The sequence below is a fragment of the Harpia harpyja genome, chromosome 22, assembly GCF_026419915.1.
Source record: "Harpia harpyja isolate bHarHar1 chromosome 22, bHarHar1 primary haplotype, whole genome shotgun sequence".
In the NCBI taxonomy this organism is placed as follows: Eukaryota; Metazoa; Chordata; class Aves; order Accipitriformes; family Accipitridae; genus Harpia; species Harpia harpyja.
Window position 1 is genome coordinate 21088798 of NC_068961.1, and position 16058 is coordinate 21104855.

General features: G+C 44.0%; 1 long non-coding RNA gene across 3 annotated transcripts in view; it reads right to left on the reverse strand.

Moving 5' to 3' along the window:
- The window catches only part of LOC128135138 (uncharacterized), a 29050-nt gene extending 13020 nt beyond the window's left edge, over positions 1-16030 (reverse strand). Inside the window, exons 1-3 of one of the 3 annotated variants that reach the window (XR_008232963.1) lie at positions 15662-16030; positions 13398-13471; positions 845-1048 (exon numbers count right to left, since the gene is read on the reverse strand). This is a non-coding gene — a long non-coding RNA (uncharacterized LOC128135138). The remainder of the gene's footprint in view (positions 1-844; positions 1049-13397; positions 13472-15661) is intronic. The other 2 variants (XR_008232962.1, XR_008232961.1) reach the window with 2 other exon arrangements.
- Positions 16031-16058: the final 28 nt, after the last annotated feature.

Here is a 16058-nt window from a genome sequence, read left to right on the forward strand (position 1 = left end):
GAACCCCAAAATATCTAATGGGCCACCACAGCTGGGACCCCAGCGCTGAGACCCCGGCGAGTGGGGCAGAGGAGGGAGCACTGGGTGGGTGTTCACTAACAACTCCCCGGTACGAGACCCCCCGGCCCCTCGGCGGGGGGGGACACCCCTGTGCTGCCACCTGCCAGCGCCCTGCAAAGCCCCCGCATGAACTGCCGGCACCCCAAGACCTTCCTTCTCCCCCCCGCTTTGTGCACTACACAAATTATCTTTAATCTTCTGTTGTTCAAACCTGTCTGGGACCATGCATACCCCAAGCATTCACGTGACATCCAGCATGTTTTATCCTATTTTGTAAGGTAAACATTAATAACACATACTGCACGTTCAATGGAGAAGATTTTTAAAAAAAAATATGTCTGAGAGAAATGCTAATCACTTTTTTTCTTTGCAAGAGCTTGTTTCAGAAGTAATTCCTCCAGTTTTTGGCTGTGCCAATACTGTCAGGGCATGTAGACTGTATATATGTCTGCAGTCTTAATCTTCCTACTTGTCCAGATAAAGGTACCTGCCCAAGTTCGCACCTGCCCCACATTGCACCTGCACCCTCCAGTCTGAACATCAAGTTTGCTTTTACATGGAAAAAAAAGGACAGCGAACGGACTGATATGGTGTTTCAAGCATGAAATCAGGACAGGAGTTTTTAAGCATCCAGACTCCGCAACAGAGAGATGTCCTCATGCCCCATAATACAGTCATCTCCTGAATGTCCTTTTGTGATTGGCATAGTTTGTGTTTCAAGACGTGACAACACAAATCCACAAAACCCCCACATACTGTAGTATGAGACTAGGCATCAACTTACATTGTAGATTCTTCCAGGATGTCTTCCAAAAGGATATCTGTCTTCCAAAGGATATCTTCTTGGGATAATCACTACAAATCCCATCAAACTGCAGAAACTGGAATTTCTTCTGAACCACTTCATGGTTGGGAAGATGTAATTTCACATTGTCACAGAGGAAGCGAGGATCACAATCACTGAACCCCCATGATTTTGGACGAAATCCTGTGAATTGTAAAGCACGTGTGAGCAGAGAGCTCCCGCTTTCATCTTCCAATGAAAAATGTTCTTAGTCAGAGAGAGGAAGTTGATGCAACACATTAAAATTCTCATTTTCTTAGCCAAAACAGAAACGCCTCTACGGTATGCCTACATTGCAGCCAAATTCATGACTACAGCTCTAAGTAGTTCAGACTATCATAATTCCCACCCACCGGCTTCTGTGGTGTTAGCAATAGTAAGGGGTAAAGATACAGTGACTCAGCCCTCCTCTCTCTGACATAATTTGGGTCAAATGGAAAGGATTTTTTTCTTCATTTTACTCACTGGAAAAGATGTCAAGGAGATTACCTTGAGCATTCAGCCATGAAACTATGGTATGACATGCAAATTTTTAATTCATTCCAAACTAATATCTTATTGTGCATTTTTAAACAAAAATCTTTGGAAGTTACAAAAGGAAACTTGAAGTCTCAAAGGAAAAAAATGCACAACAGAAATTAAGAAAACCCTTACTATATTCATCAGACTTGGCCCACAACTATTCAATATTTTTTATAACCTCATACAGCCAGTCTTGTTAAATCCTTTTGAAAGTCTGGGTAAACTGTGCTAGCTTCTTTTTCTCTGCTTAGTAACACATTTAAAGAACTGTAATCGAAGAGGGAGATATGATTTTCCAAGGTGACACTGCTTGATTAGGCATCAGACTGTGACAGCCAAAGCATTTTCATGGATCAAAAATATAGCTAATGAGTGGAAAACATGCTAGAAATTAATACTACATTTCTTCATGACAAAAAGCTAATAGAGGGTTGTCTCAATATTACATATGACATGGTTTGATATGCAAAATAAAAAAAGAAAGATGAAAGGCCAGTTAAAGAAGAGAGATGAATGAGGTAACTCTCATAAATGGTACAATGTGTAGGATTAATTTCTCAAACACTGGCCATCTTACAATGCCTTGCCTAAGCAGGTTGTTTCACCCCACTCCGTTTGCAAGGTGAAGTAAATTGCAGTGGTGAGGTTCCCTTTTCTCTCCACTGACCACAGAGGGAACCCAGACATCCACCCTCTCTACTTGCTCACCTTTTCTTCTGGCAAGTTATCCCTCCTGCTTCAAGTTCTTTCATTTACCCATGTCCAGAAAAGACAAAGCAGAAATTCAGAGAATCTTAACTGGATTTAACTGAAGGGGTAACACAATAGTAGATGAACCTCACTGTAAATAAATGAGAAATAATTCACCCTGGGGACACCTACATGGGCTGACAGGGTCTCCTACAGGAGGCCTTTGAAAATACCTCTCTCCATTGCCTGTATAGCCTATGCCCAAACCATTCAGCCTGGGAACTATGAGGAAGAAATGTGGCTCAGGCTGAAAGAAAGCAACAGGCTGCTTTCAGGACAAGGTATACCATGTATCCATGGCCCAGTTCCAATCATAGAATCATAGAATCATTTAGCTTGGAAAGGACCTTTAAGATCATCAAGTCCAACCATTAACCCAACACTGCCAAGTCCACCGCTAAACCATGTCCCTAAGCACCACATCTACACGACTTTTAAATACCTCCAGGGATGGTAACTCCACCACTTCCCTGGGCAGCCTGTTCCAATGCTTGACAACCCTTTCGGTGACGGAGTATTTCCTAATGTCCAATCTAAACCTCCCCTGGCGCAACTTGAGGCCGTTTCCTCTCGTCCTGTCGCTTGTTATTTGGGAGAAGAGACCGACCCCCACCTCCCTACAACCTCCTTTCAGGTAGTTGCAGAGAGCGATGAGGTCTCCCCTCAGCCTCCTTTTCTCCAGGCTGAACAACCCCAGTTCCCTCAGCTGCTCCTCATTAGACTTGTGCTCTAGACCCTTCACCAGCTTCGTTGCCCTTCTCTGGACACGCTCCAGCACCTCAATGTCTTTGAGGGGCCCAAAACTGAACACAGGACTCGAGGTGCGGCCTCACCAGTGCCCAGCATAGGGGGACGGTCCCTTGCCTAGTCCTGCTGGCCACACGATTTCTGATACTATTTCTGATGATGAGTTGCTTCTCCCAGGATGCTTCCCATGGTGGGCTGAGGTCCTAAGAGCCCACCCACGGCTAGTTTTTTGGGGTTTGTTTTCTGAAAAAAAGTGGACTGTAAAGAAGGCTAGAATACAATTCTGCTTTTTCAGAAAAACGATGTCAAAACTGGAGGCTGGACTGTTCGCCCGTGAGTACACCCTGGTGAACATTTACTTCTACTGCTACATTTGTTATCATATTAATGCAATTAATATGCACAAACAGTAGATGCTAATCTACTCCTCTCTTAGAAGAGGCTCATTTTTTTTGCTGCAGTCGGAAACGCAGTTTGTCAAGGTCACAAATCATCTCATTCCTTGGCAATGGCTGATCTCAGAATGTGACCAAACCAGCCTCCATTTACTGGTTAATAGTTAACAGTTTATTTCAAGTGCCTGATAAATTCTGGGTCAGATCTCCTGAAAACATTTGAGGGCTCAGAGTTAATGTTTATTTTAGCAGGGTGAAAATATGAACCACTTACTTCTGTAGCCTCTTGTGATTCGATTTTATTTCTAGCATGAAACAAATGGGGCACAAGCAGCCACCTGCCTTGCCAGGGAGACCTAATAAAAGACTTAACAGAAAAATATCTCAGAAATAGAAGACCAGATGGGAGGAAGCTACAAAGACCAGAATAATAAGTTACCACTGCTATCAGATAGTGTAAGATAGTTTAAGGCCAAACATCTACCCTCATCTAAGTTTTGATCAAGTTATGCAGCTTTTGCAAAACCTTTTCAGTTCTATAATCTCCAACTACTATCTCTACATTTCTTTGCTTAAAGCCAGTATAGATTATACTACTTCCTAAAATCAACACTACTTGATTTCTTCTTTCAACTAGCTGGATCGTGTCAACGTAAGTTTTATGATCCTTCCAGCTGACAATCAAGAAGCAAGAGACCACGTACGGCTTGTTATTCAAAAACTTGAAAAATAAAGCCTTGAACAGTTGTTGCCCTTCATGTGGGTCTAATTTATACTAGAGGATGAGTTAGCCCACAGTCTGGGAGACCTTTGCAGCCCCTTTCCACAGATACCTCCTACCCTGACTGCACCTTAAAATCTCAGTGTCCCACAGAAAGGACAAATGAGCTGTCATTTTCATCTCCTGAAATGCCACAGCTTTTAGATTAATGCTTTAAGACAAGCTGACCCAAATTTCCATTTATGTTTATATGCAACTGCAGTGTTTTGGGGGCTGCTTCAGAAAAGCATTCCTTTCACAGAGGTGGGGAGGATGGATTCAAGTGGGACACAGAGCAAGCGTACAGGAGCTCTTTCCTGGGAAATGCTGCAAGTGTCTTGACAATTAGCAGCTTTGGGACTTTCTGATTTCCATTAGTCTAACCTTTTTTTTAACTTTGGCCTCCACAAGGCAAGGAGTTCTGCAATGTAATCATGCACTGAGAAAAAACAATCACCTCCTTCGGTTTTAAACCGTCTACCACAAGATTGTAATGGCTTCTCTCACTATTGCTAGCTTCCCACCAAGTTCTTCATCCTTTGTATTGGCAATTTGAGGACAGAGGCAATGAGGCAAATGTTTTATCTGGAGAACAAACTCCACTTCCTTTCCCTGCATTGCCCAAATTCTTTCATTTTAAAAAGGCCTTGAGTTTCAAGTTGTTACAGTTCTTGTGCCTTCATACAAACGTTTGTTACAAATCTTTTCTCTTTCGTGATCACAAGATGTACTTATAATGAATATAAGCACATTGTGAACTTGTGTGCCTTATCCATCAAAACACAAGCTTTGACCTGAAGCTCACTGAAAGGGATGGATTTTTTTCTACCACCTCTGAAGAACACAGCTAACAAGTGTTTGCTGTGATTTCTCCATTTGTACTCTATTGATTTTTATTTCCTTTTTGTTACTATCCATTTTCCGTACGTCCAGAAGTTAGCTAATTTATAACCCCAATCAAAAACTCATAATAGAATTTAAATTCAAGTCTATCCTTCTTCACTGAAGAATTTTAGCATAGGCTTCATTTAGGTATGCTTTTAACTGTTAATAGTGTTCCTAAGAGCTAAGAAAATACTTCAGCACTCAGCTGACCAGCAACAGGCTATGTGATCAGGTCCCTACTTGCCATTTCACTGAGAATGGAAATCTTTTTCTACAGGCACTGCTATCTTCCAACCAGAATGGATATTCCTATTTATTTTTCTTTTACTCTCTTCCATTCTCATTTTCCATGTACGTATTCTATAATGAAGCTTTTGTTTTACACTTTGTATCTTCTCTCTTCTCTTTTGGACAAACCTCCTTTCGTTTCACCTTTTAATTTCCATTATTTTTTCCATTCAGTTTCATTTGTCTACAGTAAATTAATTTTCTCCTTTCTCCTTTTTCTGATTTAAGAATAGCAATCTTGCTACGTTATTTTACAGTAATCTCATCTGAGCTTTAGAGAATTACAAGCTTCTTTATTTGAATTAAATAGGAACAAGCTTACCCCAATAATAATATCTTACGTTAACATCTCCAATACATTCTAGAAGTGCTCTTTACTCTGTTATTTTTACTCCTTAAACAGACCAGCTTTGACACAAGCAGGTGTTTGAAGTCAATTAGATTATATCATATTAAATCTGGAATGAGTTTCACCCAGCACTTCTGTTTAAATTAGGGATTTAGATTAAATATCAACAAGCATTAATAATTTCTGCAACTTCCTCTACCTCACAGAAGCTGTTTTCTCAGTGTGTTAAAAGGATATATATATAATTCACATTCTATGAAAAAAAATCTCATAATAGAGAGAAACTTCTTCCTTGAGCATTTTCCTTCTTCCATTCTTTATGGTTCTAAGTTTTCTCTCTGATTTAAGAGTTTTTTGCCCCGGGTGTGAAGGAAGGTTGGGATACCTTATACTCAAAGCTGCTGGAACCGGTCAGTGGTGTGTCAGGCCAAATACAGAACTGATCTGCTCCCATAAGCAATTTAAGCAATGTTTCAGTGAAGCTGACGTAAGTGTACATCAGCACAGAACATAGCGCTACGTTTCTGCAATGCTCGGAAGATGAAAATCTCGTGACAATACTAATTATTACTGATAACTAAATAGCCAAAGAAAGGCAGTCTGCAATTATGTTTACCTCCTACTTGGCATTTCAAATGGAAAAAAGCAAGCAAACAAACTTTCAAATAATATTTTCAGAGCTGAAGCCAGACCAGGAGGTACTAAAGCAATTATTTCAGCAACTTGCTTTTATAAAGGGAATCACCAGCAACAGGTTTCATTTTTAGGTAACTTCCCAGGCTCCCAAGAAACACAGCAGCATCTACAGTCTGGAAAGACATCAAAACAGTAGCATGCAATTCATAGCAACTCAGAAACAAAGTGCCAAAAAATATACTGCTTCAGCAAACATCATTTGCATCAAATTTTCCCATAACAGAACTACATAAGAGGATAATTGTATTACAGCAGGAGGAAAAAGTTCTGTTTCAGCTGCAAACAGTAGACACTGTTTGTCAGAGGCGATTTTAAAGTATTTTTGCTCTTGAATTTAGAGCAGGATTATGTCTATATAATTAGATGGGAGAATATGTTTTTGAGGTGGCTGAAGGTCAAATCCCATCATGCTTATTTATACCTTGGCTATGAATAGTTCCACTGATCTCAATAAGACTCTGGAGGAGTACCCAAGGTGAGTAATGATGAAAAACTTGGTTATTAAAAAAGAAAGGGCAAAAGCAAAACAGAACAGTTTCATAAGATCAATCAACAGCAAATTTCTAAATAGTGAAATTGAAAATGCGCTCGAAAGAATGACATGGAAATTAATTCCCAGAAACACTGTGATCTAAAGGGATGCACTGGGGAGTGGTGCACTTTATTTTAATCATAAATACATGGTTAAAGGCACAGAAAAATAGGAAATTCTGAATGCAGCATCTTTATGTAAACTCTCTACAGGATATTACAGTATGGCAATGTTTCAAATGTAATGATGTTGCCTTTATGCTGTGTTCGAAATTATTTTAATAAACCTTAGGGTTGTTTTAGTAGGCTTTAGTACCTAGATATAATGTCTAATACAGTGAAAGTCCAACTAACTAGGTATCAACCCAAATCATAGAATCATAGAATCATAGAATCATTTCGGTTGGAAAAGACCTTCGAGATCATCGAGTCCAACCATTAACCATGCCCCCTAAACCATGCCCTGCAGTACCCTGTCCACTCGCTTTTTGAATACCTCCAGGGATGGTGACTCAACCACTTCCCTGGGCAGCCCATTCCAATGTTTGACAACCCCCTCAGTAAAAAAATTTTTCCTAATATCTAACCTAAATCTCCCTTGCCTCAACTTGAGGCCATTTCCTCTTGTCCTATCTCCAGACACCTGACAGAAGAGACCAGCACCCACCTCACTACAGCCCCCTTTCAGGTAGTTGTAGAGAGCGATAAGGTCTCCCCTCAGCCTCCTCTTTTCTAGACTGAACAACCCCAGATCCCTCAGCCGCTCCTCATAAGACTTGTGCTCAAGGCCCCTCACCAACTTGGTTGCTCTCCTCTGGACACGCTCTGGCAGCTCAATGTCTTCCCTGCAGTGAGGGGCCCAAAACTGAACACAGGACTCGAGGTGCGGCCTCACCAGTGCCGAGTACAGGGGAACAACCACCTCCCTGCTCCTGCTGGCCACACTATTTCTGATACAGGCCAGGATGCCGTTGGCCTTCTTGGCCACCTGGGCACACTGCTGGCTCATCTTCAGCCGGCTGTCAACCAGCACCCCCAGGTCTTTCTCTGCCGGGCAGCTTTCCAGCCACTCTTCCCCAAGCCTGTAGCGCTGCGTAGGGTTGCCGTGACCGAAGTGCAGGACCCGGCACTCGGCCTTGTTGAACTTCATACGACTGGCCTCAGCCCATCGATCCAGCCTGTCCAGATCTCTCTGTAGAGCCTCCCTACCCTCAAGCAGATCGACCCTGCCTCCCAACTTGGTGTCGTCTGCGAACTTGATGAGGGTGCACTCGATCCCCTCATCCAAATCATCAATAAAGATATTAAACAGAACAGGGCCCAACACCGAGCCCTGGGGAACACCACTTGTGACCCGCCGCCGACTGGATTTCACCCCATTCACCACGACCCTCTGGGCTCGGCCATCCAGCCAGTTTTTCACCCAGTGAAGAGTGCACTTATCCAGGCCACGAGACGCCAGCTTCTCAGGGAGTATGCCATGAGAGACAGTGTCAAAGGCCTTGCTGAAGTCTAGGAAAATAACATCGACAGCCTTTCCCTCATCCCTGACTAGGCAGGTCACCTGGTCATAGAAGGAGATCAGGTTGGTCAAGCAGGACCTGCCTTTCGTAAACCCATGCTGACTGGGCCTGATCCCCCTCTTATCCTGGACTTGCCATGTGAGTGCTCTCAAGACAAACCGTTCCATAATCTTTCCCGGTACCGAGGTCAGGCTGACAGGCCTGTAGTTCCGCGGATCCTCCCTCCGACCCTTCTTATAAATGGGCGTCACACTGGCAAGCCTCCAGTCCTCTGGGACCTCCCCTGTTGACCAGGATCGCTGATAGATGATGGAGAGTGGCTTGGCAAGGACCTCAGCCAGTTCCCTCAGTACTCTTGGATGGATCCCATCAGGTCCCATAGATTTGTGAGTGTCCAGATGGCGTAGTAGGTCCCTAACTAATTCCTCCTGGATTAAGGGGGGTATGTCATGCTCTTCATCCTTACCTTCCAGCTCATGGGGTGGAGTACCCTGAGGATGACTGGACTCACTATTAAAGACTGAGGCAAAGAAGGCATTAAGTACCTTGGCCTTTTCCTCATCGTTGGTTGCTACGTTCCCTTCTGTATCCATTAAAGGAAAGATATTCTCCTTGGGATTCTTTTTACTGTTAACATATTTGTAAAAACATTTTTTGTTGTCCCTTACGATAGTGGCCAGATTTAGTTCTAGCTGAGCTTTCGCCTTTCTAATTTTCTCTCTGTATGATCTAACAAGATCCCTGTACTCCTCCCAAGTTGCCCACCCTTTCCTCCAGAGATGATAAACTCTCCTTTTTTTCTTAAGTCCTAGCAAAAGCTCCCCATTCAGCCAGGCCGGTCATTTTCCTCGGCGGTTCGACTTGCGGCACATGGGAATAGCCTGGTCCTGAGCCATTAAGATTTCCTTTTTAAAGAATGTCCATCCCTCCTGGACCCTTTTGCCCTTCAGGACTGTCTCCCAAGGGATTTCAGGACCGGCTCCCAAGGGAAATCTGAAATACTCTGTGGTTTTTGTCTCTTTATACAAATTAGAAAGCAGCTAGGAAGTCCTCTTTCATATTCTAGGAGGGAAAGATTTTCTGTTACAGAAGTAACTGTTACTAACAAAATCATCATAGCATCCTTTTTTCCAGTTCTAAACTAGGACTAGAAGAGGACTTTAAAATTTTATACAGTAAGTTTCTAATTTGAAGACTACAAACTTAAGCAAAAATTTCCACTATTACTCTCCAAAACCACACTGGTATCAATTATATTTGCATATTCTAAATTCCACTTTGATCATCCTTTCTCCTCTTAATCTCCAAGTCCCATCTTCACACATGTAAGTAAATCATGACTGTCTTTATACTCCTAATTACATTAATATTGCCTTTCTAAAGAAGTTCAATTATCCACCAATAGCTGGTGCATCCCTCGAGAAAGGGCGAGATGTAGGCAGATGAAGCAAAAGCCCATGAAGGGGTTCCATGCTTTTAGGAGAAATCATTGTGATAAAATTCCATTTCACAGTGATCAGTTTACGCTTTGAAGGTCACAATGTTATCTTTCTGTAAGTGGATAAAAAGAGGACAGCTGTTCTTTACTGCCAAATTCAATCACATTCTTTTGACCTTTAACAAGCGCCTGGAGGAGAAGTTCCACTTCTCTCTGCATACTGCCATTATGGGTGGGGAGGAGTTCAAAGAGGAAGGAAAAACGGGGATCACAATGGCTCATCCAGCCAAGAGGTGAAATAAAAGTGTAGTAACACAGCTAGAGACAGGACAAAGTGGAACTCCTGACTGGATGTGATTTTGCCCTGAGGCAAAGTTGTCTGTGACACTCTTCAATGGCCTTTTCTTCCTGACCAGGCTTGGCACCAGGTGAATTGCTTCATAGGGAATGGCTAAGGCTCACAGACTAGAGAAATGACTTAAAATTAGGGTATAAAGTGCAGAAGATACTTGATATGCACGAATGTCAATAGTGAAGAGGTGGGCTCAACTGAAAACACAGGTGTATTCTTCTGTATTTGTCACTTTTTTTTCATGATTCACATGAAGACAGTATTGAACTTGCAAATAAAAATAAAGTTTTTACAACTGTCACAAACCTGCGTTGTGAAAATAACTTGCATTCGTTTTGGCTCCCGTGTCATTATTGGTCACTAGGACGGTGCCATCTGATTCTGCTAAACCTGCACTCAGATTCCCATTCATGGGCTGCTGCAGTCCATAGGACTTCTCATAGATACATGGATCTGTTTATCATGAACAAGAATCTTGATGAGTTTATAAGAACTAAAGCAAATTCTGTCTTAATACCAGCTAACTTACTCCATCCGTTTCACGATGCCTGAAAGAGTGAAAACCTAATACATCTTTTTATAGGCCGTAATTCTGTAACTTCTTGTAGGCATATAGACCTCTGTACACATCCACGCACAGTGCCCTATTAAACTCCAAAAACATGATAGAATAGTAGGATAGCCTTGGGTTGTCATGTGTTGGTGGAGTCTGATTAGATCTTAAAATGCTGCAGTTAGAAAAAATAAATCTATGCAAAACTCTCATTTTGTGCACCTACCAGAACTTCTTGCATTGTGATCACTTTGAATCACAATTGCTTACTTTCTGATCGAGCCCCTAATCCTGTATTTCCGTGTCATTTGGTGACTACATCCACACTAAGCCCCCTGAAATTCAGGAAAAAAGTTTTTTCTTTCATATAGCAGAAAGTCTAGAAAAACTAGAGCACTGATTCCTTCATATGGTAGAACGTATAAATCTACCTAGATAGGTACAAAATACTGGAGGACTGGTATGGTTTTGGTGAATGGGAAGTACTAGTAAGGAGAGAATCGAGCTGGCTGGTGGCACGGACACAGCAGGGCTGCTCCCTCCACACAGTGCTGGCTGTCGGCCGTTCACAAACTCAGATCCCTCACTGAAGAAAGCTGATTTAAGACCTTGACTCACAGCTGAGCAACGAAGGCTAAACTAACTTCCTACAGAAGACCTGGGTGGGGATTTCCTCCTGAACCCGCATTTTCATCTGCATCTCTAGCATCTGTGCATCAGGGAAGAGTTTACTACAGCTCGGTGGCTGTATCTACAGCTTGGCTTGCCTCATGGTTTCTATCTAAGACCTTCTTTTCAGTTGCCTGTAACACAGGCAAATTCTAATCATCCAGGTCAGGCTTTTCTGTGATAAGGTTGTCTCAAGCTGGTTGATTGACCTGTCTCATTTTCAGTGCGCTGTGATTCCGACACCTACCACGGAGAAGTAATACAGCAATACGCTTGTTCAATCCCAGTGAAAGAAAACACTCCTACAACGGAGGTGCTCCAAGAGCTGCGAGGTTTGAAGAGGGGGCAGAGCACGGACACTTGCCGAGGGGAGGCAAAGGCCCGTGCACCTCGCTGGCGTGAGAAGACAGCGCTGCCCAGCTGAAGCCCCAGGGATCTGAAGGTCAGTGGCCCCAGCCATGGGCTGCCTCATCAGCCTCCTCTGTGCTGATCACAAAACCAGCAGAAAACTACTCACCGTCACTGTTGAGCTAGTTTTTCATCAGCTCGTCGAGCTCAATTGCCTTGGGGAAGGGTCAAGCAGAAGCCAGTGCCAGCACAAGGAAAAGGACAGGGAGAAAGGGGTGGAACTGCAACCCTAGAGAAAGCAGACTAACTCTTGAAACGCAGGGCAATTTCCCTTGATTAGGGCATCTAGGTTGTGGACTAATCCACGGGGTGAGGAGGAAGAACCTAGCCCATATAAGGATAAATATGCAGACAGAGCAGTGGCAATGTGATGAATAGCTCTTTCAGGCTTTGTAGCCTGAAAGAGAGCACCTTGAGAGAGAGCTGTAGTTAGGGCTGTCTGGAAGATGATGAGTCCAAATATTTCTGTTTAATGAGTATGCACGCTCATTTGCTCATTTAGAAGAAAGAAGTCATAAAGGAAGGCAATAAGCAGAAACAAAACCAGAAATTGCCATGCTTCTCCCGTTCATAGCTTTTACAGTGACCTCATGCCTCATGAAGAGGTGCAACTAATAAACCACTGGAGTGCCAGCACGTTTCGAGGCTGAGGAATAAGCCTCCCTTACTGCCCTTCTCTTTTGTCCGTAAGGCCTTGTCTAGGATTCACTAAACAACTGAGGTACATGCTTCTCTTCTGGGATGCATCGGTGTTTAAAAAGCAGCGTGTTTATTTTGGCAGTTTGTACCTCCTCTATCATTACAAAGAGTCGATCCAGTCCCTGTGGTATCTCCAGAAAGCACTCATCTGGGCATGGAGGTTCAACGTCCCAGAAGACAGAGACACTGCCAGTGGAGGAAAAAGAGAGACAGACTGAGGTGCTGAACACCAAGGCCACACACAGCAAACCTGTGACATGTTGGGGGCAGCAGTTAGTAGCTGGCATGGCATACACCTTCAACCACTTGCTCAATTTGTCTCCAAAAGAAGATCAGCTCAGCAAAAATCAACCCTGTTCCATGACAAACACTTCACCCCATGTGAACTTACAAAATACTGTTAGCCTGGAGACCAAATGGGGCCCATAGGCAGGACAATGTATATAAATAGCTAGGGAAGGCTGGCAAGGAAACAAATAAACAGGCTCTAATTTTCTCCTGCAAAATTAGGCAGCTTTCATACTGTGGGAGACTAGAAAGGTTGAGTTACCCTGACACCAGTACAGTCATTATGGGCTCAGGTTTTTGGGTGGTGTACAAGGCTGACATACCCCTTCTCGAGGGGGTTTTACTCTAGCACAGAAATCGGTAGGAAACTTTAATGCATTGTCTGCCTCCATAAGCTAGCCCAAGTGTCTGAATTCCAGAACATCTGGAGACAAACCATGGTGACCACGTCGCCACGCTGTCATGAAGGCTAATGAATAACCTCACTGTAATTAAATGGTGACCTCAGATGCTCTAAAATGAAAAACAAACAAACCCCAGACAATGTGTGCAGCCTGCATACATGCACTACCCAGACAGTGAAGTATTCCATATTCCTTCCTATCAAGCAACTTTTGACATTCTTCATGCCCATACTTACTACGGTGGAGACCTCATGCTACAGACAACTTGGTGATTTGGGGAAATCTTGCAACAGGCCTATGCATCTGAGGGCTAGAGAGCAAATTACAGGCTCTTAATGTTTTCCCAAATACTTTCACATATGCTCTGTTATTATCTGTATTGCATTACAGACTATCATGAGCCATTTGACTTTAACAACAGGCGACTTAAATGGTACACCGTAGATTGGAGTGCATTCGTACAAGGAGACGTCGGCAGTAATAACCAAACACACTGCGCTGTGCCCTGCAAACCTGTTCTCCTGAGGTCAGTGGAAGCTCAGACTGCTGAGGACTTCACAACCTCGAGTATCTAAGGGCTTACCTCAGGAGCCCTTCTATATACCTGGAACCTGTCCACGTCACCGTTTTCCTAAATTCTCCCAAGGATCTGAAACAACACACAGTACTCTCCCATCTTACTGCGTCCGATTATTAGGGGTAGATTACTATGAAACAGAGATGATCCTTTAAGTAAGTGGTAAAGGGGAGGTGCGTAGTAGTGGGATAACACACATCCCTGGCTGTCTCAGAGTCGTTAGCTGTGGTACCAGGTCCAAATAAGTATCGGGCCTGATGGATTTGTCGTCTCATTTAGCTAGGCCATGGCTAACATACAAAACTGATACATTGCCATCAGTGAAAGTTGGCTGGTGACACTTTCAGGAGAGTCCCCGGTCTGACAGACCGCTGCTAGCTGGAAATGCACACACGCAAAACTGTGGGGATGTGGGTATCTTGTTTCAAGCAACTGTGGAAAACATCTGTAAAGGAAGCGGTGTTCTCTTTTTATAATGCACGTTATTGGTCAACAAAACCGAAAATCCCAGTTGCATTTTCACCCTATTACTGAAACTGTTTTCTGTCCTGACTTGTCTGCATCACTGTTAGAAACTATTGATACCTGTTTTGAATACCAGAAGAGCGACATTTCACTAGCACGCTAAAATAACTCAAGCACAGCAGAATCTTGGTAAAATACAGAAATAATTGCTTTAAGTGCTTTGACTGCTATGATTCGGTAACAGCAGCACTGCTGTAAATCAATAATCATACCTAAGCTTTTAGGTATTTCTTTATTATGTGGACAGTAAACCAATGCATAAACAGAGTACACACACATGAGGATCCCTGTACCAGTTCAGATCTTCATGGTCTAAACTCTTTGATACAAGATTCTTCTTTTCTCTTTCTTTAGTGGTGCCCGCCACTTCAAAAGGGTGTAATGTACGTTGCACATGGGAATTTGCAAATAGTATCCATGCAAAGAGAACATCTGTTCTTTTTACGCTTTCATACCAGGCACCCAGAAGAAACCTACTCGCTTTGCACTACCTCAGAGAAGTACTTTGATGCAATGAGTTTCTTTTTCCCAGCTCTGGGATTGAGATGGGAATCTAGGCGGGAAATGGGAATCCGAGGCAAAGGCTGCACACAGCACAGCAAAATACTGCCATACAATAATGAAAGTGAAACAACCCCCCCCTCACCTAGTATGTCACACAGCCCTGAATCACATCCCATATTATTATTTTGGAGTCCCTTGTAAGTTGTTTTTTCTTTTGCTTTTCCCAAATAATGTAACATCCTCTCTCTTTAGGTGTCTCCAGTACTTTAATATGTGGTGGGTATCTGATTCTGAACTGAAATTACGCATCACCAGGTACAGCTGCAAAACCACAAATGCGGGAGGTAAAAGCTGAATAAGCAAAATTAACTGGGCATGGCTAAAAAAAAAAAAAGTACTGCTACGTGGCTATTCCTTTTTTAGCAGGTAAGCAAAAATCAAGGTGTCTCATAGATGCAAACCCTAGACTGGCTCAAGAAGTACTAGCAGTTTCAACATGAGACATGCAGGAGTGTGGATGCGTGTCTGTTTATTATGAAAAGTGCTGCTACCTGAATGCTTTCGCGTTGGGGAGGGAGAGGAGGTTGATAACTGGCAAGTTCTCTTAAAAATACTGTAACAGGTGTTTCCTCTCCAGTTGGTCTACACATTATCCCTTTCCTTGTCCAAAATTTGTAAGACCTTTACGTCCTATTAAAATATTTTCCCAGATTTGTTTGGCACGAAGGCGACTGATGCAAAACCGACAGGCTGGATCTCCGGCTCATTTAAACGACTGCTAGTCCTGTCACCTGAGCTGGAATTAAGCTGAGTTCCAGCAGCTGGGCAAGTGACTGCGCCAGCGGGCGGACCCGCCACTTGGGAAAGAGTCCCCGATTCCTACAGAAAACCTACCTCTCACCCGGGCAAACGCGTCTGTCTGGCCGCTGTCACCGCTCCGCGGCAGGTCCCCGTTCCGGAGCAACTGCCTGCCTCTCCGCTGGCAGCCTGGGCGGGAAGCGGAGACGCGGGCTTTCCCCTCGGCCTTGCGGAGCCGCTTGTTACCTCAGAGAGACTCGGGCAGCCCGGGCCGCCTCAGCCTCCCCCCGCCGACGGCTCAGGGCGGCCGAGCTCCGGCCCGACGCCCCCGCGGGAGGCGGCTTCTCGGCAGCCCGCCGGCAGACGGGGGTCGGGGGGGGTGCCGGGGCGGCCGGGACACATCGCCCAGCTCCTCCGGGGCAGGGCCGGGGCCGGGGACCGAGGCCCGGGGCGGGGGCGGGGGGGGGTGTGTGTGTGGAGAGGGGGTCGCGGC